This window comes from Rhinopithecus roxellana, chromosome 20 (assembly GCF_007565055.1).
Source record: "Rhinopithecus roxellana isolate Shanxi Qingling chromosome 20, ASM756505v1, whole genome shotgun sequence".
Classification (NCBI taxonomy): domain Eukaryota; kingdom Metazoa; phylum Chordata; class Mammalia; order Primates; family Cercopithecidae; genus Rhinopithecus; species Rhinopithecus roxellana.
The window spans coordinates 33257702-33280376 of NC_044568.1; positions in this window are offsets into that span (position 1 = coordinate 33257702).

Below are 22675 nucleotides of genomic sequence, written 5' to 3' on the forward strand. Positions count from 1 at the left end.
CATAGGAAATATCCTCAGATGAAAAGTAGAAAGAAGCTTTCTTAGAATTTCTTGGTGATGTGTGAATTCATCTCACAGAGTTACACTTATGTTTCGTGGAGCAGTCCATTAACACTGTCTTTGAGGAACCTGAGAAGGGCTTCTTTGGATCGCATTGAGGCCTACGCTGATCAAGGAAATTTCATCAGTTCAAAACGTGAAAGAAGCTTTCTGAGAAACATCTTTCTGATCCGTGAGTTCATCTCAAAGACTCACAACTTAGACCTCAGGAAGCAGTTTGCCAACACTCTTTTTGTGGAAACTGCAAGTGATATTTGGGAGCCCTTAGGGGCCCATGGTGAAAAAGGAAATATCCTCACCTAATAACTAGAGAGAAGCTTTCTGAGAGATTGCTTTCTGATGTGTGACTACATCACAAAGAGTTCCACACTTACCTTCTTGGAACAGTTTCATCACACTGTTGTCATGGATTCTGCAAAGTGATATTTGGGAGCTCATTGAAGGCTATGGTGAAAAAGGATATATCCTCAGATTAAAACTGGAAAGAAGGCTTCTGAGAAACTGAATTGCCATGTGTGAATGCAACTCACAGAGATACACGCTTCTCTTCAGTGATCAGTTTGTTAACACCGTTTCCTGGAAATCTGCAATGAGATACTTCATAGCGCAATGAAGCTTTCGGTGACAAAGGAAATATCGTCAGATGAAAACTAGAAAGCAGCTTTCGTAGAAACTTCTTGGTGAAGTGTGAATTCATCTCACAGAGTTACACTTATGTTTCTTGGAGCAGTCCATTAACACTGACTTTGAGGAAACTGAGAAGGGCTTCTTTGGATCTCATTGAGGCCTACGCTGTTAAAGGAAATTTCATCAGTTCAAAACGTTAAAGAAACTTTCTGAGAAACTTCTTTCTGATCAGTGAGTTCGCCCCACACACTTACAATTTAGACCTCAGGAAGCAGGTTGCTAACACTCTTCGTGAAAACTGCAAAGTAATATTTGGGAATCCATAGGGGCCCATGGTGAAAAAGGAAATATCCTCACAGAACAACAAGAGAGAAGCTTTCTGAGAGATTGCTTTCTGATGTGTGACTTCATCAAACAGAGTTCTACCCTTCCCTTCTTGGAAGAGTTTGCTAACACTGTTGTCGTGGATTCTGCAAAGTGATACTTGGGAGCTTATTGAGGGCTATGGTGAAAAAGGAAATTTCCTCAGATTAAAACTGGAAAGAAGCCTTCTGAGAAACTGTATTGCCATGCGTGAATGCAACTCATAGAGTTACAGGTTTCTCTTCAGTGATCAGTTTGTTAACACAGTTTTCTGGAAATCTGCAATTAGATACTTCATAGCGCAATGAAGCTTACGGTGACAAAGGAAATATCCTTACATGAAAACTAGAAAGAAGCTTTCTGAGAAACTTCTTGGTGATTTGTGAATTCATCTCACAGAGTTACTCTTATGTTTCGTGGAGCAGTCCATTAACACTGTCTTTGAGGAACCTGAGAAGGGCTTCTTTGGATCGCATTGAGGCCGACGCTGATAAAGGAAATTTCATCAGTTCAAAACGTGAAAGAAGCTTTCCGAGAAACTTCTTTCTGATCAGTGAGTTCATCTCACAGACTTACAACTTAGACCTCATTAAGCAGTTCACTAACACTCTTTGCGTGGAAAGTGCAACATGATATTTGGGAGCCCATAGGGGCCAATGGTGAAAAAGGAAATATCCTCACATAATAACTAGAGAGAAGCTTTCTGAGAGATTGCTTTCTGATGTGTGACTTCATCACACAGAGTTCCACCCTTCCCTTCTTGGAACAGTTTGCTAACACTGTTGTCGTGTATTCTGCAAACTGATATTTGGGAGCCCTTAGGGACGCATTGTGAAAAAAGAGGTATCCTCACATAAGTACCTGAGAGAAGCTTTCTGAGAGATTGCTTTCGTATAGGTGACTTCAGCACACAGAGTTCCACGATATCCTTCCTGGAACAGTTTGCTAACTCTGTTGTCGTGGATTCTGCATTGTGATATTTGGGAGACCATGGGGGCCCAGGGTGAAAAAGGAAATATCCTCACATAAAAACTAGAGAGAAACTTTCTGAGAGATTGCTTTCTGATGTGTGACTTCATCACACAGATTTCCACCCTTCCCATCTTGGAACAGATTGCTAACACTGTTGTCGTGTATTCCTCAAAGTGATATTTGGGAGCCCATGGGGCCCACGGTGAAAAAGGAAGTATCCTCACATAATAACTAGAGAGAAGCTTTCTGAGAGATTGCTTTCTGATGTGTGACTTCATCACACTGAGTTCCACCCTCTTCTTCTTGGAACAGTTTGATAACACTTTTTTTTTTTTTATTATTATAGTTTAAGTTCTAGGTTACATGTGCATAACGTGCAGGTTTCTTACATATGTATGCTTATGCCATGTTGGTGTGCTGCACCCATCAACTCGTCAGCACCCATCAATACATCATTTACATCATGTATAACTCCAAAGTGCAATCCCTCCCTCCTCCCCCCTCCCCATGATAGCCCCCAGTGTGTGATATTCCCCTTCTGGAGTCCAAGTGATCTCATTGTTCAATTCCCACCTATGAGTGAGAAAGTGCGGTGTTTGGTTTTTTCTTCTTGTGATAGTTTGCTAAGAATGATGGTTTCCAGCTGCATCCATGTCCCAACAAATGATGCAAACTCATCCTTTTTTATGGCTGCATCGTATTGCATGGTGTATATGTGCCACATTTTCTTAATCCAGTCTGTCACAGATGGACATTTGGGTTGATTCCAAGTCTTTGCTATTGTGAATAGTGCCGCAATAAACATACGTGTGCATGTGTCCTTCTAGTAGACTAATTTATAATCCTTTGGGTATATACCCAGTAGTGGGATGGCTGGGTCTTATGGTACATCTAGTTCTAGATCTTTGAGGAATTGCCAAACTGTTTTCCGTAATGGTTGAACTAGTTTACAATCCCAACAGTGTAAAAGTGTTCCTATTTCTCCACATCCTCTACAACAACTGTTGTTTCCTGACTTCTTAATGATTGCCATTCTAACTGGTGTGAGATGGTATCTCATTGTGGTTTTGATTTGCATTTCTCTGATGGCGAGTGATGATGAGCATTTTTTCATGTGTCTGTTGGCTGTATGAATGTCTTCTTTTGAGAAATGTCTGTTCATATCCTTTGCCCACTTTTGGATGCGGTTGTTTGTTTTTTTCTTGTATATTTGTTTGAGTTCTTTGTAGATTCTGGATATTAGCCCTTTGTCAGATGAGTAGGTTGCAAAAATTTTCTGCCATTCTGTAGGTTGCCTGTTCACTCTGATGGTAGTTTCTTTTGCTGTGCAAAAGCTCTTTAGTTTAATTAGATCCCATTTGTCAATTTTGGCTTTTGCTGTCATTGCTTTTGGTGTTTTAGACATGAAGTCCTTGCCCATGCCTATGTCCTGAATGGTACTACCTAGATTTTCTTCTAGGATTTTTATGGTATTAGGTCTAACATTTAAGTCTCTAATCCATCTTGAATTAATCTTCGTATAAGGGGTAAGGAAAGGATCCAGTTTCAGCTTTCTACTTATGGCTAGCCAATTTTCCCAGCACCATTTATTAAATAGGGAATCCTTTCCCCATTTCTTGTTTCTCTCAGGTTTGTCAAAGATCAGATGGTTGTAGATGTGTGGTATTATTTCTGAGGACTCTGTTCTGTTCCATTGGTCTATATCTCTGTTTTGGTACCAGTACCATGCTGTTTTGGTTGCTGTAGCCTTGTAGTGTAGTTTGAAGTCAGGTAGCGTGACGCCTCCAGCTTTGTCCTTTTGACTTAGGATTATCTTGGCAATGCGGGCTCTTTTTTGGTTCCATATGAACTTTAAAGCAGTTTTTTCCAACTCTGTGAGTTGCATTGACACATGGCAATGCAGTTTCTCAGAAGGCTTCTTTCCAGTTTTAATCTGAGGATATTTCCTTTTTCACCGTAGCCCTCAATGGGCTCCCAAATATCACTTTGGAGAATCCACGATAACAGTGTTAGCAAACTATTCCAAGAAGGGAAGGGTGGAACTCTGTGTGATGAAGTCACATATCAGAAGGCAATCTCTCAGAAAGCTTATCTCTAGTTTTTATGTGAGGATACTTCCTTTTTCACCATGGGCCCCTATGGGCTGCCAAATATCACTTTGCAGAATCCACGACAACAGTGTTACCAAACTGTTCCAAGAAGGGAAGGGTGGAACTGTACGTGATGAAGTCACACATCAGAAAGCAATCTCTCAGAAAGCTTCTCCCTAGTTTTTATCTGAGGATATTTCCTTTTTCATCCTGGGCCCCTATCGGCTCCCAAATATCACTTTGCAGTTTCCACGAAAAGAGTGTTAGCAAACTGCTTCCTGAAGTGTAAGTTGTAGGTCGGTGAGATGAACTCACTGATCAGAAAGAAGTTTCTCAGAAAGCTTTTTTCAGGATTTGAACTGATGAAATTTCCTTTATCAGCGTAGGCCTCAATGCAATCCAAAGAAGCCCTTCTCAGGTTCCTCAAAGACAGTGTTAACGGACTGCTCCACGAAACATAACTGTAACTCTGTGAGATGAATTCACACGTCACCAAGAAGTTTCTACGAAAGCTTCTATCTAGTTTTCATCGGAGAATATTTCCTTTGTCACCGTAAGCTTCATTGCCCTATGAAGTATCTAATTGCAGATTTCTAGAAAACTGTGTTACCAATCTAATCACTGAAGAGAAACGTCTCACTGTCTGAGTTGCATTCACACATGACAATGCAGTTTCTCAGAAGACTTCTTTCCAGTTTTAATCTGAGAATATTTCCTTTCTCACTGTAGCCCTCAAAGAGCTCCCAAATATCACTTTGCAGAATCCACGACAACAGTGTTAACAAACTGTTCCAAGAAGGGAAGGGTGGAACTCTGTGTGATGAAGTCACACATCAGAAAGCAATCTCTCAGAAAGCTTCTCTCTAGTTTTTATGTGAGGATACTTCCTTTTTCACCTGCGGACCGTATGGCCTCCCAAATATCACGTTGCAGAATCCACGACAACAGTTTTAGCAAACTGTTCCAAGAAGGGAAGGGTGGAACTCTCTGTGATGAAGTCACGCATCAGAAAGCAGTCTCTCAGATAGCTTCTCTCTAGTTATTATGTGAGGATACTTCCTTTTTCATCATGGGCCCCTATGGGTTCCCAAATATCACTTTGCAGAATCCACGACGACAGTGTTAGCAAACTGTTCCAAGATTGGAAGTGTGGAATTATGTGTGATGAAGTCAGACATCAGAAAGCAATCTCTAAGAAAGCTTCTCAATAGTCATTATTTGAGAATACTTCCTTTTTCACCATTTGCCCCATGGGCTCCCAAATACCACTTTGCAGAATCCACGACAACAGTGTTAACAAACAGTTCCAAGAAGGGAAGGGTGGAACTCTGTGTGATGAAGTCACACATCAGAAAACAATCTCTCAGAAAGCTTCTCTCTAGTAATTCTGTGAGGATATTTCCTTTTGCACCATGGGCCCCGATAGGCTCACAAATATCACTCTCCAGATTCCACAAAAAGCGTGTTAGCAAACTGCTTCCTGAAGTCTCAGTTATAAGTCTGTGAGATGAAATCACAGGTCAGAAAGAAGTTTCTCAGAAAGCTTCTCTCTAGTTATTATGTGAGGATACATCCTTTTTCACCATAGCCCTCAATGAGCTCCCAAATATCACTTTGCAGAACCCACGACAACAGTGTTAGCAAAGTGTTCCAAGAAGGGAAGGGTGGAATTTTGTGTGATGAAGCCACACCTCAGAATGCAATCTCTCAGAAAGCTTCTCTCAAATTTTTATGTGAGGATACTTCTTTTTTCACCATGGGCCCCTATGGGCTCCCAAATATCTCTTTGCAGAATCCACGCAACAGTGTTAGCAAACTGTTCCAAGAAGACAATTGTGGAACTCTGTGTGATGAAGTCACACATCAGAAAGCAATCTCTCAGAAAGCTTCTCTCTAGTTTTTATGGGAGCATACTTCGTTTTTCACCCTGGGTCCCTAATTTCTCCCAAATATCACTTTGGAGAATCCACGACAACAGTGTTAGCAAACTGTTCCAAGAAGGGAAGGGTGGAACTCTCTGTGATGAAGTCACATATCAGAAAGCAATCTCTCAGAAAGCCTCTCTCTAGTTATTATGTGAGGATATTTCCTTTTTCACCATGGGCCCCTATGGGATCCCAAATATCACTTTGCAGTTTCCACGAGAAGAGTGTTAGCAAAGTGCATTCTCTAAGTTGTAAGTCTGTGGGATGAACTCACAGATCAGAAAGAAGTTTCTCAGAAAGCTTCTTTCACGTTTTGAACTGGTGAAATTTCCTTTATCAGCGTAGGCCTCAATGCGATCCAAAGACGCCCTTCTCAGGTTCCTCAACGACAGTGTTAATGGAGTGCTCCACGAAACATAAGTGTAACCCTGTGAGATGAATTCATACATAACCAAGAGGTTTCTAGGAAAGCTTATTTCTAGTTTTCATCTGAGGATATTTCCTTTCTCAAGGTAAGCTTCATCGCGCTATGAAGTATCTAATTGCAGATTTCCCGAAAACTGTGTTAATAAAATGAACACTGAAGAGAAACCTGTAACTCTGTGAGTTGCATTCCCACATGGCAATGCAGTTTCTCAGTATGCTTCTTTCCAGTTTTAATCTGAGGATATTTCCATTATCACCGTAGCCCTCAATGGGCTCCCAAATATCACTTTGCAGAATCCACGACAACAGTGTTAGCAAACTGTCCCAAGAAGTGAAGGGTGGAACTCTGTGTGATGAAGACCCATATCAGAAAGCAATCTCTGAGAAAGCTGCTCTCTAGTTCTTATGTGAGGATACTTCTTTTTTCACCATGGGCCGCTACGGGCTCCCAAATATCACTTTGCAGAATCCACGACCACAGTGTTAGCAAACTGTTCCAAGAAGGGAACGGTGGAACTCTGTGTGATGAAGTAACACAGCAGAAAGCAATCTCTCAGAAAGCTTCTCTCTAGTTATTATGTGAGGATATTTCCTTTTTCACCATGGGCCCATAAGGGCTCCCAAATATCACTTTGCAGTTTCCACGAAAAGAGTGTTAGCAAACGGCTTCCTGAGGTCTAAGCTGTAAGTCTGTGAGATGAACTCACTGATCAGAAAAAAGTTTCTCAGAAAGCTTCTTTCACGTTTTGAACTGATGAAATTTCCTTTATCAGCGTTATTCTCATTGTGATCCAAAGAAGCCCATCTCAGCTTCCTCAAGGGCAGTGTTAATGGCCTGCTCCACGAAACATAAGTGTAATTCTGTGATATGAATACACACATCACCAAGAAGTTTCTAAGAAAGCTTCTTTCTAATTTTCATCTGGGGACATTTCCTTTTTTCACCATAAGCTTCATTGCGCTATGAATTATCTAATTGCAGATTTCCAGAAAACTGTGGTAACAAACTGATTACTGAAGAGAAACGTGTAACTCTGTGAGTTGCATTCAAACATGGCAATGCTGTTTCTCAGAAGGCTTCTTTCCAGGTGTAATCTGAGGATATTTCCTTTTTCACCATAGCCCTCAATGATCTCCCAATTATCACTTTGCAGAATAGACGACAACAGTGTCAGCAAACTGTTCCAAGAAGGGGACGGTGGAACTCTGTGTGAAGAAGTCACACATCAGAGAGCAATCTCTCAGAAAGCTTCTCTCTAATTTTTATGTGAGGATATTTCCTTTTTCACCATGGGCCCCTATGGGCTAACAAATATCACTTTGCAGTTTCCACGAAAAGAGTGATAGCAAACTGCTTCCTGAGGTCTAAGTTGTAATTCTCTGAGATGAACTCACCGATCAGAAAGAAGTTTCTCAGAAAGCTTCTTTCAGGTTTTGAACAGATGAAATTTCCATTATCAGCGTAGGCCTCAATGCGTTAAAGGAAGACCTTCTCAGGTTCCTTAAAGACATTGTTATTGGACTACTCCACGAAACGTAAGTGTAACTCTGCGAGATGAATTCAAACATCACCAAGAAGTTTCTAAGAAAGCTTCTTTCTAGTTTTCATCCGAGGAAATTTCCTTTGTCACCGTAAGCTTCATTACGCTATGAAGTATCTAATTGCAGATTTCCAGAAAACTGTGTTAACAAACTGATGACTGAAGAGAAACGTGTAACTCTGTGCATTGCATTCACACATGGCAATGCAGTTTCTCAGAAGGCGTCTTTACAGTTTTAAGTCTGTGAGATGAACTCACAGTTCAGAAAGAAGTTTCTCAGAAAGCTTCGTTCACGTTTTGAACTGATGAAATTACCTTTATCAGTGTAGGCCTCAATGCAATCATAAGAATCCCTTCTCAGTTTCCTCAAAGGCAGTGTTAATGGACTCCTCCATGAAAGATAAGTGTAACTCTGTGAGATGAATTCACACATCACCAAGAAGTTTCTAAGAAAGCTTCTCTCTAGTTTTCATCTGAGGATATTACCTTTGTCAGCATAAGCTTCATTGCGCTATGAAGCATCTAATTGCAGATTTCCAGAAAATTGTGTTAACAAACTGATCACTGAAAAGAAACGTTTAACTCTGTGAGGTGCATTCACACATGGCAATGCAGTTCCTCAGAATTCTTCTTTCCAGTTTTAATCTGAGGATGTTTCCTTTCTCACCATAGCCCTCAATGAGCTCCCAAACATCTCTTTGCAGAATCCACGACAACAGTGTTAGCAAACTGTTCCAAGAAGGGAAGGGTGGAAATCTGTGTGATGAAGTCACATTTCCGACAGCAATCTCTCAGAAAGCTTCTCTCTAGTTTTTATGTGAGGATACTTCGTTTTTCACCATGGGCCAAAATGGGCTCCCAAATATCACTTTGCAGAATCCACGACAACAGTTTTAGCAAACTCTTCCAAGAAGGGAACAAGGGAACTCTTTGTGATGAAGTTACACATCTGAAAGCAATCTCTCTAAAACCTTCTCTCTACTTATTATGTGAGGATATTTCCTTTTTCACCATGGGCCCCCATGGGCTCCCAAATTTCACTTTGCATTTTCCACGAAAAGAGTGTTAGCAAACTGCTTCCTGAGGTCTAAGTTGTAAGTGTGTGAGATGAACTCACTGATCAGAAACAAGTTTATCAGAAAGCTTCTTTCACGTTTTGAACTGATGAAATTTCTTTTATCATTGAAGGCCTCAATGTGATTCAAAGAAGCCCTTCTCGGGTTCCTCAAAACAGTGTTAATGTATTCTTCCACGAAACGTATGTGTAACTCTGTGAGATGAATTCACACATCACCAAGAAGTTTCTCAGAAAGCTTCGTTCTACTTTTCATCTGAGGATATTTCCTTTGTCACCATAAGCTTCATTGTGCTATGAAGTATCTAATTGCAGATTTCCACAAAACTGTGTTAACAAACTGATCACTGAAGAAAAACGTGTAACTCTGTGAGTTGCATTCACACATGGCAATGCAGTTTCTCAGAATTCTTCTTTCCAGTTTTAATCTGAATATATTTCCTTTTTCACCATAGGCCTCAATGAGCTCCCAAATATCACTTTGCAGAATCCATGACAACAGCATTAGCAAGCTGTTCCAAGAAGGGAAGGGTGGAACTCTGTGTGATGAAGTCACACATCGGAAAGCAATGTCTCAGAAAGCTTCTCTCTAGTTATTATGTGAGGATACTTCTGTTTTCACCATGGGTCCCTATTGGCTCCCAAATATCACTTTGCAGAATCCACGACAACAGTGTTAGCAACTGTTCCAACAAGGGAAGGGTGGAATTCTGTGTGATGAAGTCACACATCAGAAAGCAATCTCTCAGAAGGCTTCTCTCTAGTTTTTATGTGAGGATACTTCCTTTTTCACCATGGGCCCTTATGGGCTCCGAAATATCACTTTGCAGAATGCACGACAACAGTGTTAGCAAACTATTCAAAGAAAGGAAGGGTGCTACTCTCTGTGATGAAGTCACACGTAAGAAAGGAATCTCTCAGGAAACTCTCTCTAGTTATTATGTGAGGATATTTCCTTTTTCACCATAGCCCTCAATGAGCTCCCAAATATCACTTTGCAGAATCCACGATAACAGTGTTATCAAACTATTCGAAGAAGGGAAGGGTGGAACTCTGTGTGATGATGTCACATACCAGAAAGCAATCTCTCAGAAAGCTTCTCTCTACTTTTTGTGTGAGGATACTTCCTTTTTCACCATGGGCCCCTAAGTTATCCCAAATATCACTTTGCAGAATCCATGACAACAGTGTTAGCAAACTGTTCCAAGAAGGGAAGGGTGGAACTCTGTGTGATGAATTCACATATCAGAAATCAGTCTCTCAGAAACCTTCTCTCTGGTTTTTATGGGAGGATACTTCCTTTTTCACATGGGCCCCTAAGGGCTCCCAAATATCATTTTGCAGTATCCATGACAACAGTGTTAGCAAACAGTTCCAAGAAGGGAAGGGTGGAACTCTGTGTGATGAAATCACACATCAGAAAGCCATCTCTCAGAAAGCTTCTCTCTAGTTATTATATGAGGATATTTCCTTTTTCAACATGGGCCCCAATGGGCTCCCAAATATCACTTTGCAGTTTCCACGAAAAGAGTGTTAGCAAACTGCTTCCTGAGTTCTAAGTTGTTAGTCTGTGAGAAGAACTCAATGATCAGAAAGAAGTTTTTCAGAAAGCTTCTTTCACGTTTTGAACTGATGAAATGTCCTTTATCATCGGAGGCCTCCATGCGATCCAAAGAAGCCCTCTTCAGGTTCCTCAAAGACAGTGTTAATGGACTGCTCAACGAAACATAAGTGTAACTCTGTGAGATGAATTCACAAATCATCAATAAGTTTCTATGAATGCCTCTTTCTAGTTTTCATCTGAGGATATTTCCTTTGTCACCGTAAGCTTCATTGCCCTATGAAGTATCTAATTACAGATTTCAAAAAAACTGTGTTAACGAACTGATCACTGAAGAGAAACATGTAACTCTCTGAGTTGCATTCACACATGGTAATGCAGTTTATCAGAAGGCTTCTTTCCAGTTTTAATATGAGGATATTTCCTTTTTCACCATAGCCCTCAATGAGCTCCGAAAGATCACTTTGCTGAATCCACGACAACAGTGCTGGAAAACTGCTCTAAGAATGGAAGGGTGGAACTCTGTTTGATGAAGTCACTTATCAGAAAGCAATCTCTCAGGAAGCTTCTCTTTAGTTTTTATGTGAGGATACTTCCTTTTTCAACATGGGCCCCTATGGGCTCCCAAATATCACTTTGCAGAATCCACGACAATAGTGTTAGCAAACTGTTCCAAGAAGGGAAGGGTGGAACTCTGTGTGATGAAGTCACATATCAGAAAGCAATCTCTCAGAAAGCTTCTCTCTAGTTATTATGTGAGGATATTTCCTTTTTCGCCGTGGGCCCCTGTGGGCTCCCAAATGGCACTTTGCAGTTTCCACGAAAAGAGTGTTAGGATACTGCTTCCTGAGGTCTAAGGTGTAAGTCTGTGAGATGAACCTACTGCTCAGAAAGAAGTTTCTCAGAAAGCTTCTTTCACGTTTTGAACTGATGAAATTTCCTTTATCAAGGAGAGCCTCAATGCGATCCAAAGAAGCCCTTCTCAGGTTCCTCAAAGACAGTGTTAATGAACTGCTCCACGAAACATAAGTGGAACTCTGTGAGATGAATTCACACATCACCAAGAAGTTTCTATGAAAGCATCTTTCTAGTTTTCATCTGAGGATATTTCCGTTGTCTCCGTAAGCTTCATTGCGCTATGAATTATCTCATAGCAGATTTCCAGAAAACTGTGTTAACAAACTCATCACTGAAGAGAAAAGTGTAACTCTGTGAGTTGCATTCACACATGGCAATGCAGTTTCCAGAAGGCTTCTTTCCAGTTTTAATCTGAGGATAATTCCTTTCTCACGATAGCCCTCAATGAGCTCCCAAATAACACTTTGCAGGACCAATGACAACAGTGTTAGCAAACTGTTCCAAGAAGGGAAGGGTGGAACTCTGTGTGGTGAAGTCACACATCAGAGAGCAATCTCTCAGAAAGCTCCTCTATAGTTACTATGTGAGGATATTTCCTTTTTCACCATGGGCCCTTATGGGCTACCAAATATCACTTTGTAGTTTCCACGAAAAGATTGTTAGCAAACTCCCTCCTGAGGTCTAAGTTGTAGGTCTGTGAGATGAACTCACTGATGAGAAAGAATTTTCTCAGAAAGCTTCTTTCACGTTTTGAACTGAAGAAAATTCCTTTATCAGCGTAGGCCTCAATGTGATCCAAAGAAGGCCTTCTCAGGTTCCTCAAAGACAGTGTTAATTGACTGCTCCAAGAAACATAAGTGTAACTCTGAGGTATGCATTCACACATCACTAAGAAGTGTCTAAGAAAGCTTCTTTCTAGTTTTCATCTGAGGATATTTCCTTTGTCACTGAAAGCTTCTTTGTGCATTGTATTATCTAATTGCAGATTTTCAGAAAACTATGTCAACAAACTGATCACTGAAGACAAACATGAAACTCTGTGAGTTGAGTTCACACACAGCAATGCAGTTTCTCAGAAGGCTTCTTTCCACTTTTAATCTGAGGATATTTCCTTTTTCACAACAGCCCTCAATGAGCTCCCACATATCACTTTGCAGAATCCACGACAACAGTGCTAGCAAACTGTTCCAAATAGGGAAGAGTGGAACTCTGTGTGATGAAGTCACATATCTGAAAGCAATCTCTCAGAAAGCTTCTCTCTAGTTATTATGTGAGGATACTTCCTTTTTCACCATGGGCCACTATGGGCTCCCAAATATCATTTTACAGAATCCAAGAAAACAGTGTTAGCAAAGAGTTCCCAGAAGGGACGTCTGGAACCCTGTGTGATGAAGTCACACATCAGAAAGCAATCTCTCAGAAAGCTTCTCTCTAGTTATTATGTGAGGATGCTTCCATTTCCACCGTGGGCCCCCATGGGCTCCCAGATATCACTTTGCAGAATTAAACCACAACTGTGTTAGCAAACTGTTTCAAGAAAGGAAAGGTGGAACTCTGTGTGATGAAGTCACATATTGGAAAGCAATCTCTCAGAAATCTTCCCTCTAGTTATTATTTGAGGATACTTCCTTTTTCAACATGGGCCCCATGGGCTCCCAAATATCACATGGGAGAATCCACGACAACAGTGTTAGCAAAATGTTCCAAGAAGGGAAGGGTGGAACGCTGTGTGATGAAGTCACACATCACAAAGCAACCTCTCAGAAAGCTTCTCTCTAGTTATTATGTGAGGATACTTCTTTTTTCACCCTGGGGCCCTACGGGCTCCCTAATATCACGTTGCAGAATCCACAACAGTGTTAGCATACTGTTCCAAGAAGGGAAGGGTGAAACTCTGTGTGATAAAGTCACACATTGGAAATCAATCTCTCAGAAAGCTTCTCCCTAGTTATTATGTGAGGATACTTCCTTTTTCACCATGGGCCCCTTTGGGCTCCCAAATATCACTTTGCATTTTCCACGAAAAGAGTGTTAGCAAACTGCTTCCTGAGATCTAATTTGTACGTCTGTGAAATGAACTCACTGATCAGAAAGAAGTTTCTCAGAAAGCTTACTTCACGTTTTGAACTGATGAAATGTCCTTTATCCGCGTAGGCCTCAATGCGATCCAAAAAAGCCCTTCACAGTTTCCTCAAAGACAGTGTTAATGGACTGCTTCACGAAAGATAAGTGTAACTCTGTGAGATGAATACACACATCACCAATAAGTTTCTAAGAAAGCTTCTTTCTAGTTTTCATCTGTGGATATTTCCTTTGTCACCGTAAGCTTCATTGCGCTATGAAGTATCTAATTGCAGATTTCCAGAAAACTGTGTTTAACAAACCAATCACTGAAGAGAAACGTGTTACTCTGTGAGTTGCATTCATACACGACAATGCAGTTTCTCAGAAGTCTTCTTTCCAGTAATAAAATGAGGATATTTCCTTTTTCACCACAGCCCTCAATGAGCTCCCGAATATCACTTTGCAGACTCCACAACAACAGTGTCAGCAAACTGTTCCAAGAAGGGAAGAGTGGAACGCTGTGTGATGAAGTCACACATCAGAAAGAAAACTCTCAGAAAGCTTCTCTCTATTTTTGATGTGAGGATACTTCCTTTTTCACCATGGGCCCCTAGGGGCTCCCAAATATCACTTTGCAGAACCCACGACAACAGTGTTAGCAAAGTGTTCCAAGAAGAGAAGGGTGGAACTCTGTGTGATGAAGTCACACATAAGAAAGCAATCTCTCAGAAAGGTTTTCTCTACTTATTATGTGAGGATATTGCCTTTTTCAACATGGTCCACTATGGGCTCCCAAATATCACTTTGCGGTTTCCGCGAAAAGACTGTTAGCAAACTGCTTCCTGAGATCTAAGTTGTAAGTCTGTGAGACGAACTCACTGATCAGAAAGATGTTTCTCAGAAAGATTCTTTCACGTCTTGAACTGACGAAGTTTCCTTTATCAGCGTAGGCCTCAAAGCGATCCAAAGAAGCCCTTCTCAGGTTTCAAAGAAAGTGTTAATGGACTGCTCCACGAAACATAAGTGTAACTCTGTGCGATGAATTCACGCATCACCAAGAAGTTTCTAAGAAAATTTCTTTCTAGTTTTCATCTGAGGATATTTCCTTTGCAACCGTAAGCTTCATTGTGCTATGAAGTATCTAATTGCAGATTTCCAGAAAACTGTGTTACCAAACTGATAACTGAAGGGAAACGTGTAACTCTGTGAGTTGCATTCACACATGGTAATGCCGTTTCTCAGAAGGCTTCTTTCCAGTTTTAATCTGAGGATATTTCCTTTTTCACCGTAGCCCTCAATTAGGTCCCAAATATCAATTCGCAGAATCCACGACAACAGTGTTAGTAAACTGTTCCAAGAAGTGAAGGGGGAAATTCTGTTTGATGATGTCACACATTAGAAAGAAATCTCTCAGAAAGCTTCTCTCTAGTTATTATGTGAGGATACTTCTTTTTTCACCATGGGCCCCTAAGGGCTCCCAAATATCACTTTGCAGAATCCACGACAACAGTGTTAGCATACTGTTTAAAGAAGGGAAGCGTGGAAATCTGTGTGTCGAAGTTCCACATCAGAAAGCAATCTCTCAGAATGCTTCTCTCTAGTTATTATGTGAGGGTATTTCCTTTTGAACCATGGGTCCCTATGGGCTCCCAAATATCACTTTGCAGGTTCCATGAAAAGAGTGTTAGCAAACTGCTTTCTGAGGTCTAAGTTGTAAGTGTGAAATGAACTCACTGATCAGAAAGAAGTTTCTCAGAAAGCTTCTTTCACGTTTTGAACTGATGATATTTCCTTTTTTCAGCGTAGGCCGCAGCGTGATCTAAAGAAGCCTTTCTTAGGATCCTCAAAGACAGTGTTAATGGACTGCTCCATGAAACATAAGTGTAACTCTGTGAGATGAATTCACACATCACCAAGAAGTTTCTAGGAAACCTTCTTTCTAGTTTTCATCTGAGGATATTTCCTTTGTCTCCGTCAGCTTCATTGCGCTATGAAATATCTAACAGCAGATTTCCAGAAACCTGTGTTAACAAACTGATCACTGAAGAGAAACGTGTAGCTCGGTGAGTTGCATTCACAAATGGCAATGCAGCTTCTCAGAAGGCTTCTTTCCAGTTTTAATCTGAGGATATTTCCTTTTTCACCATAGCGCTCAATGAGCTCCCAAATATCCCTTTGCAGAATCCTCGACAAAAGTCTTAGCAAACTGTTCCTAGAAAGGAAGGGTGTAACTCTGTGTGATGAAGTCATATATCACAAAGCAATCTCTCAGAAAGCTTCTCTCTAGTTCTTAGGTGAGGATATTTCATTTTTCACCGTGGGCCTATATGGGCTTCCAAATATCACTCTGCAGAATCCACGAGAACAGTGACAGCAAACTGTTGCAAGCAGGGTAGGGTGGAACGCTGTGTGATGAAGTTACACATCAGAAAGCAATCACTCAGAAATCTCTCTAGTTATTATGTGAGGATATTTCCTTTTTCACCATGGGCCCCTAAGGGCTCCCAAATATCACTTTGCAGTTTCCACGAAAAGAGTGTTCGCAAACTGCTTCCTTTGGTCTAAGTTGTAAGTTTGTTAGATGAACTCACTGTTCAGAAAGAAGTTTCTCAGAAAGTTTCTTTCACATTTTGAACTGATGAAATTTTCTTTATCAGCGTAGGCCTCAAAACGATCAAAAGAAGCCCTTGTCAGGATTCTCAAAGACAGTGTTAATGGACTGCTCCGCGAAACATAAGTGTAACTCTGTGAGATGAATTCACACATCACCAAGAAGTTTCTAAGAAAGCTTCCTTCTAGTTTTCATCTGAGGATATTTAATTTGTCACCGTAAGCTTCATTGCTCTATGAAGTATCTAATTGCAGAGTTCCAGAACACTGGGTTAAAAAACTGATAACTGAAGAGAAACGTGTAACTCTGTGAGATGCATTCACACATGGCAATGCAGTTTCTCAGAAGGCTTCTTTCCAGTTGTAATCTGAGGATATTCCTTTTTCACCATAGTCCTCAAAGAGCTCCCAAATATCACTATGCAAATTCCACAACAACAGTGTTAGCAAACTGTTCCAAGAAGGGACGGGTGGAACTCTGTGTGATGAAGTCACATATCAGAAAGCAATCTCTCAGAAAGCTTCTCTCTAATTTATATGTGAGGATATTTCCTTTTTCACCATGGGCCCCTTTGGGCACCCAAATATCACTTTGCAGAATTCACGAAAACAGTGTTAGCAAACTGTTCCAAGAAGGGAAGGGAGGAACTCTGTTTGATGAAGTCACACGTCCGAAAGCAATCTCTCAGAATGCTTCTCTCTAATTTTTATGTGAGTATACTTCCTTTTTCTCCATCGTCCCCTAAGTGCTCCCAAATATCACTTTGCAGAATCCACGACAACAGTGTTAGCAAATGTTCCAAGAAGGGAAGTTTGGAACTCTGTGTGATGAAGTCACACATCAGAAAGCAATCTCTCAGAAAGCTTCTCTCTTGTTATTATGTGAGGATATTTCCTTTTTCTCCATGGGCCCCTAGGGGCTCCCAAATATCACTTTCCAGTTTCAACAAAAAGAGTGTTAGCAAACTGCTTCCTGAGGTCTAAGGTGTAAGACTGTGAGATGAACTCACTGATCGAAAAGAAGTTTCTCAGACAGCTTCTTTCACGTTTTGAAGTAATGAAATGTCCTTTTTCAGCGTAGGCCTCAATGCGATCCAAAGTAGCCCTTCTCAGGTTCCCCAAAGACAGTGTTAACGGACTGCTCCACGAAACATAAGTTCAAATCTGTGAGATGAATTCACACATCACCAAGAAGTTTGTAAGAAAGCATCTTTCTACTTTTCATTTGAGGATATTTCCTTTGTCACCGTAAGGTTCATTGGGCTTTGATGTATCTAATTGCAGATTTCCAGAAAACTGTGTTAACAAACTGATCACTGAAGAGAAACGTGTAACTCTGTGAGTTGCATTCACACATGGCAATGTTGTTTCTCAGAAGGCTTCTTTCCAGTTTTAATCTGAGGATATTTCTTTTTTCACCATAGCCCTCAATGATCTCCCAAATATCAATTTGCAGAATCCACGACAACAGTGTTAGCAAACTGTTCCCAGAAGGGAAGCGTGGGACTCTGTTTGATGAAGTCACATATCAGAAAGCAATCTCTCAGAAAGCTTCTCTCTAGTTCTTATGTGAGGATACTTCATTTTTCACCATGGGACCATATAGGCTTCCAAATATCACTCTGCAGAATCCACGACAACAGTGTCAGCAAACTGTTCAAAGAAGGGAAGGGTGGAACTCTGTGTGATGAAGTCAACACCAGAAAGCAATCTCTCAGAAAGCTTCTCTCTTGTTATTATGTGAGGACATTTCCGTTTTCACCATGGGCCCTTATGGGCTCCCAAATATTACTTTGCATTTTCCACGAAACGAGTGTTAGCAAACTGCTTCCTGAGGTCTATGTTGTAAGTCTCTGACATAAACTCACTGATCAGAGATAAGTTTCTCAGAAAGCTTCTTTCACGTTTTGAACTGATGAAATTTCCTTTATCCCCGTAGGACTCAATGCGATCCAAAGAAGCCCTTCTCAGGTTCCTCAAAGACAGTGTTAATGGACTGCTCCACGAAACATAAGTGTAACTCTGTGAGATGAATTCACACATCCTCAAGAAGTTTCTCAGAAAGCCTCTTTCTTGTTTTCATCTGAGAATATTTCCTTTGTCACCGTAAGCTTCATTGGGCTATGAAGTATCTAATTGCAGATTTCCAGAAAACTGTGTTAAAAAATGATAACTGAAGAGAAACGAGTAACTCTGTGAGTTGCATTCACACATGGCAATGCAGTTTCTCAGAAGGCTTCCTTCCACTTTTCATCTGAAGATATTTTCTTTTTCAGCAGAGCCCTTAATGAGCTCCCAAATATCATTTTGCGGAATCCATGACAAGAGTGTTAGTAAATTGTTCCAAGAAGTGAAGGGTGGAACTCTGTGTGATGAAGTCACACATCAGAAAGCAATCTCTCAGAAAGCTTCTCTCTAGTTATTATGTAAGGATATTTCCTTTTTCAGCATGTTCCCCCATGGGCTCCCAAATATCACTTTGCAGTTTCCAAGAAAAGAGTGTTAGGAAACTGCTTCCTGAGGTCTAAGTTGTAAGTCTGTGAGATGAACTCACTGATCAGAACGAAGCTTCTCAAAAAGCTTCTTTCACGTTGTGAAATGATGAAATTTCCTTTATCAGCCGAGGTCTCATTGCGATCCAAAGAAGCCATTCTCAGGTTCCCCAAAGACAGTGTTAATGGACTCCCCCACGAAACATAAGTGTAACCCTGTGAGATGAATTCACACATCACCAAGAAGTTTCTAAGAAAGTTTCTTTATAGTTTTCATCCGAGGATATTTCCTTTCTCACCGTAAGTTTCATTGCGCTCTGAAGAATCTAAATGCATATTTCCAGAAAACTGTATTAACAAACTGATCACTGAAGAGAAAGGGGTATCTCTGTGAGTTGCATTCAGACAAGGCAATGCAGTTTCTCAGAAAGCTTCTTTCCAGTTTTTATCTGAGGATATTTCCTTTTTCACCATAGGCCTCAATGAGCTCCCAAATATAACTTTGCACAATCCACGACAACAGTTTTAGCAAACTGTTCCAAGAAGGGAAGGGTGGAACACAGTGTGATGAGGTCACACATCAGAAAACCATCTCTCAGAAAGCTTCTCTCTAGTTTTTATGTGAGGATACTTCTTTTTTCACCATGGGCCCCTATGGGCTCCCAAATATCACATTGCAGAATCCACAACAACAGTGTTAGCAATCTGTTCCAAGAAGGGAAGGGTGGAACTCTGTGTGATGAAGTCACATATCGGAAACCAATCTCTCAGAAAGCTTCTCTCTAGTTGTTATGTGAGGATATTTCCTTTTTCACCATGGGCCCCTAAGGGCTACAAAATATCACTTTGCAGTTTCCACGAAATAGTGTTAGCAAACTGCTTCCTGAGGTCTAAGTTGCAAGTCTGTGAGATGAACTCACTGATCAAAAAGAGGTTTCTCAGAAAGCTTCTTTCACGTTTTGAACTGATGAAATTTCTATTATCAGCGTAGGCCTCAATGCGATCCAAAGAAGCCCTTCTCAGGTTCGTCAAAGACAATGTTAATGGACTGCTCCACGAAACATAAGTGTAACTATATGAGTTGAATTCAAATATCTCCAAGAAGTTTCTAAGAAAGCTTCTTTGTAGTTTTCATCTGAGGATATTTCCTTTGTCACCGTAAGCTTCATTGCGCTATGAAGTATCTAATTGCAGATTTCCAGAAAACTGTGGTAACATACTGATCACTGAAGAGAAACGTGTAACACTGTGAGTTGCATTCACACATGGCAATGCAGTTTCTCAGAGGCTTCTTTCCCCTTTTATCTGAGGATATTTCCTTTTTCACCATAGCCCTCAATGAGCTTCCAAATATCACTTTGCAGAGTCCACGACAACAGTGTTAGCAAACTGTTATAAGAAGGGAAGGGTGGAACTCTGTGTGATGAAGTCACACATCAGAAATCAATCTCTCAGAAAACTTCTCTCTAGTTTTTATAGGAGGATAGTTCCGTTTTCACCATGGGCCCCTAAGAGATCCCCAATATAACTTTGCAGAATCCACAACAGTGTTAGCAAACTGTTCCAAGAAGGGAAGGGTGGAACTCTGTGTGATGAAGTCACACATCAGAAAGCAATCTCTCAGAAAGCTTCTCTCTAGTTATTCTGTGAGGATATTTCCTTTTTCACCATGGGCCCCTATGGGCTCCCCAATATCACTTTGCAGTTTTACAGAAAAGAGTGTTAGCAAACTGCTTCCTGAGGTCTAAGTTGTACGTCTGTGAGATGAACTCACTGATCAGAAAGAAGTTTCTCAGAAAGCTTCTTTCACGTTTTGAACTGATGAAATTTCCTTTATCATCGTAGGCCTCAATGCGATCCAAAGAAGCCCTTCTCAGGTTCCTCAAAGACAGTGATAATGGACTGCTCCACGAAACATAAGTGTAACTCTGTGAAATGAATTCACACGTCACCAAGAAGTTTTTCAGAAAGCATCTTTGTAGTTTTCATCTGCGGTTATTTCTTGTGTCACCGTAAGCTTCATTGCACTATGAAGTATCTCATTGCACATTTCTAGAAAACTGTGTTAACAAACTGGTCACTGAAGAGAAACTTGTAACTCTGTGAGTCGCATTCACACACGGCAATGCAGTTTCTCAGAAGGCTTCTTTCCAGTTTTAATCTGAGGATATTTCTCTTTCACCATAGCCCTCAATGAGCTCCCAAATATCACTTTGCAGAATCCATGACAACAGTGTTAGCAAACTGTTCCAAGAAGGGAAGGGTGGAACCCTGTGTGGTGAAGTCACATATCAGAAAGCAATCTCTCAGAAACCTTCTCTCTACTTCTTATGTGAGGATACTTCTTTTTTCACCCTGGGACCCTATCGGCTCCCAAATATCACTTTGCAGAATCCAGGACAATAGTGTGAGCAAACTGTTTCAAGAGGGGAAGGGTGGAACTCTGTGTAATAAAATCACACATCAGAAAGCAATCTCTCAGAAAGCTTCTCTCTAGTTATTATGTGAAGATATTTCCTTTTTCACCATGGTCCCTATGGGCTCCCAAATATCACTTTGCAGTTTCCATGAAAAGAGTGTTAGCAAACTGCTTATTGAGGTCTAATTTGTAAGTCTGTGAGATGAACTCACTGATCAGAAAGAGGTTTCTCAGAAAGCTTCTCTCACGTTTTGAACCGATGAAATTTCCATTATCAGCGTACGTCTCAATGCGATCCAAGAAGCCCTTCTCAGGATCCTCAGAGACAGTGTTAATGGACTGCTCCACGAAACATAAGTGTAACTCTGTGAGATGAATTCACACATCGCCAAGAAGTTTCTAGGAAAGCTTCTTTCTAGTTTTCATCTGAGGATATTTCCTTTGTCACCGTAAGCTTCATTGCGCTATGAAGTATCTAATTGCAGATTTCCAGAAAACTGTGTTACCAAACTGATAACTGAAGGGAAACGTGTAACTCTGTGAGTTGCATTCACACATGGTAATGCCGTTTCTCAGAAGGCTTCTTTCCAGTTTTAATCTGAGGATATTTCCTTTTTCACCATAACCCTCAAGGACCTCCCAAATATCACTTTGCAGAATCCACGACAACAGTGTTAGCAAACTGTTTCAAGAAGGGAAGGGTGGAACTCTGTGTGATGAAGTCACAAGTCAGAAAACAATCTCTCAGAAAGCTTCTCTCTAGTTTTTATGTGAGTATACTTCCTTTTTCACCTTGGGCGTCTATGGGCTCCCAATTATCACTTTGCAGTTTCCACGAAATGAGTGTTAGCAAACGCCTTCCTGGGTCTAAGTTGTAAATCTGTGAGATGAACTCACTGATCAGAAAGAATTTTCTCAGAAAGCTTCTTTCACGTTTTGAACTGATGAAATTTCCTTTATCAGCGGAGGCGTCAATGAAATCCAAAGAAGCCCTTCTCAGGTTCCTCAAAGACAGTGTTAATGGACTGCTCCACGAAACATGAGTGTAACTCTGTGAGATGAATTCACACATCACCAAGAAGTTTCGAAGAAAGCTTCCTTCTCGTTTTCATCTGAGGATATTTCCTTTGTCACCGTAAGCTTCATTGCGCTATCAAGTATCTAATTGTAGTTTTCCAGAAAACTGTGTTAACAAACTGATCACTGAAGAGAAATGTGTAACTCTGTGAGTTGCATTCACACATGGCAATGCAGTTTCTCATAAGGCTTCTTTCCAGTTTTCATCTGAGGGTATTTCCTTTTTCAGCACAGCCCTCAATGAGTTCCCAAATATCCCTTTGCAGAATCCACAACAACAGTGTTAGCAAAGTGTTCCAGGAAGGGAAAGGTGGAACTCTGTGTGATGAAGTCACATATCAGAAAGCAATCTCTCAGAAAGCTTCTCTCTAGTTATTATGTGAGGATACTTCTTTTCTCACCATGGGCCCCTATGGCCTCCCGAATATCACTTCTCAGACTCCACGACAACAGTGTTAGCAAACTGTTCCAAAAAGGGAAATGTGGAACTCTGTATGATAAAGTCACACATCAGA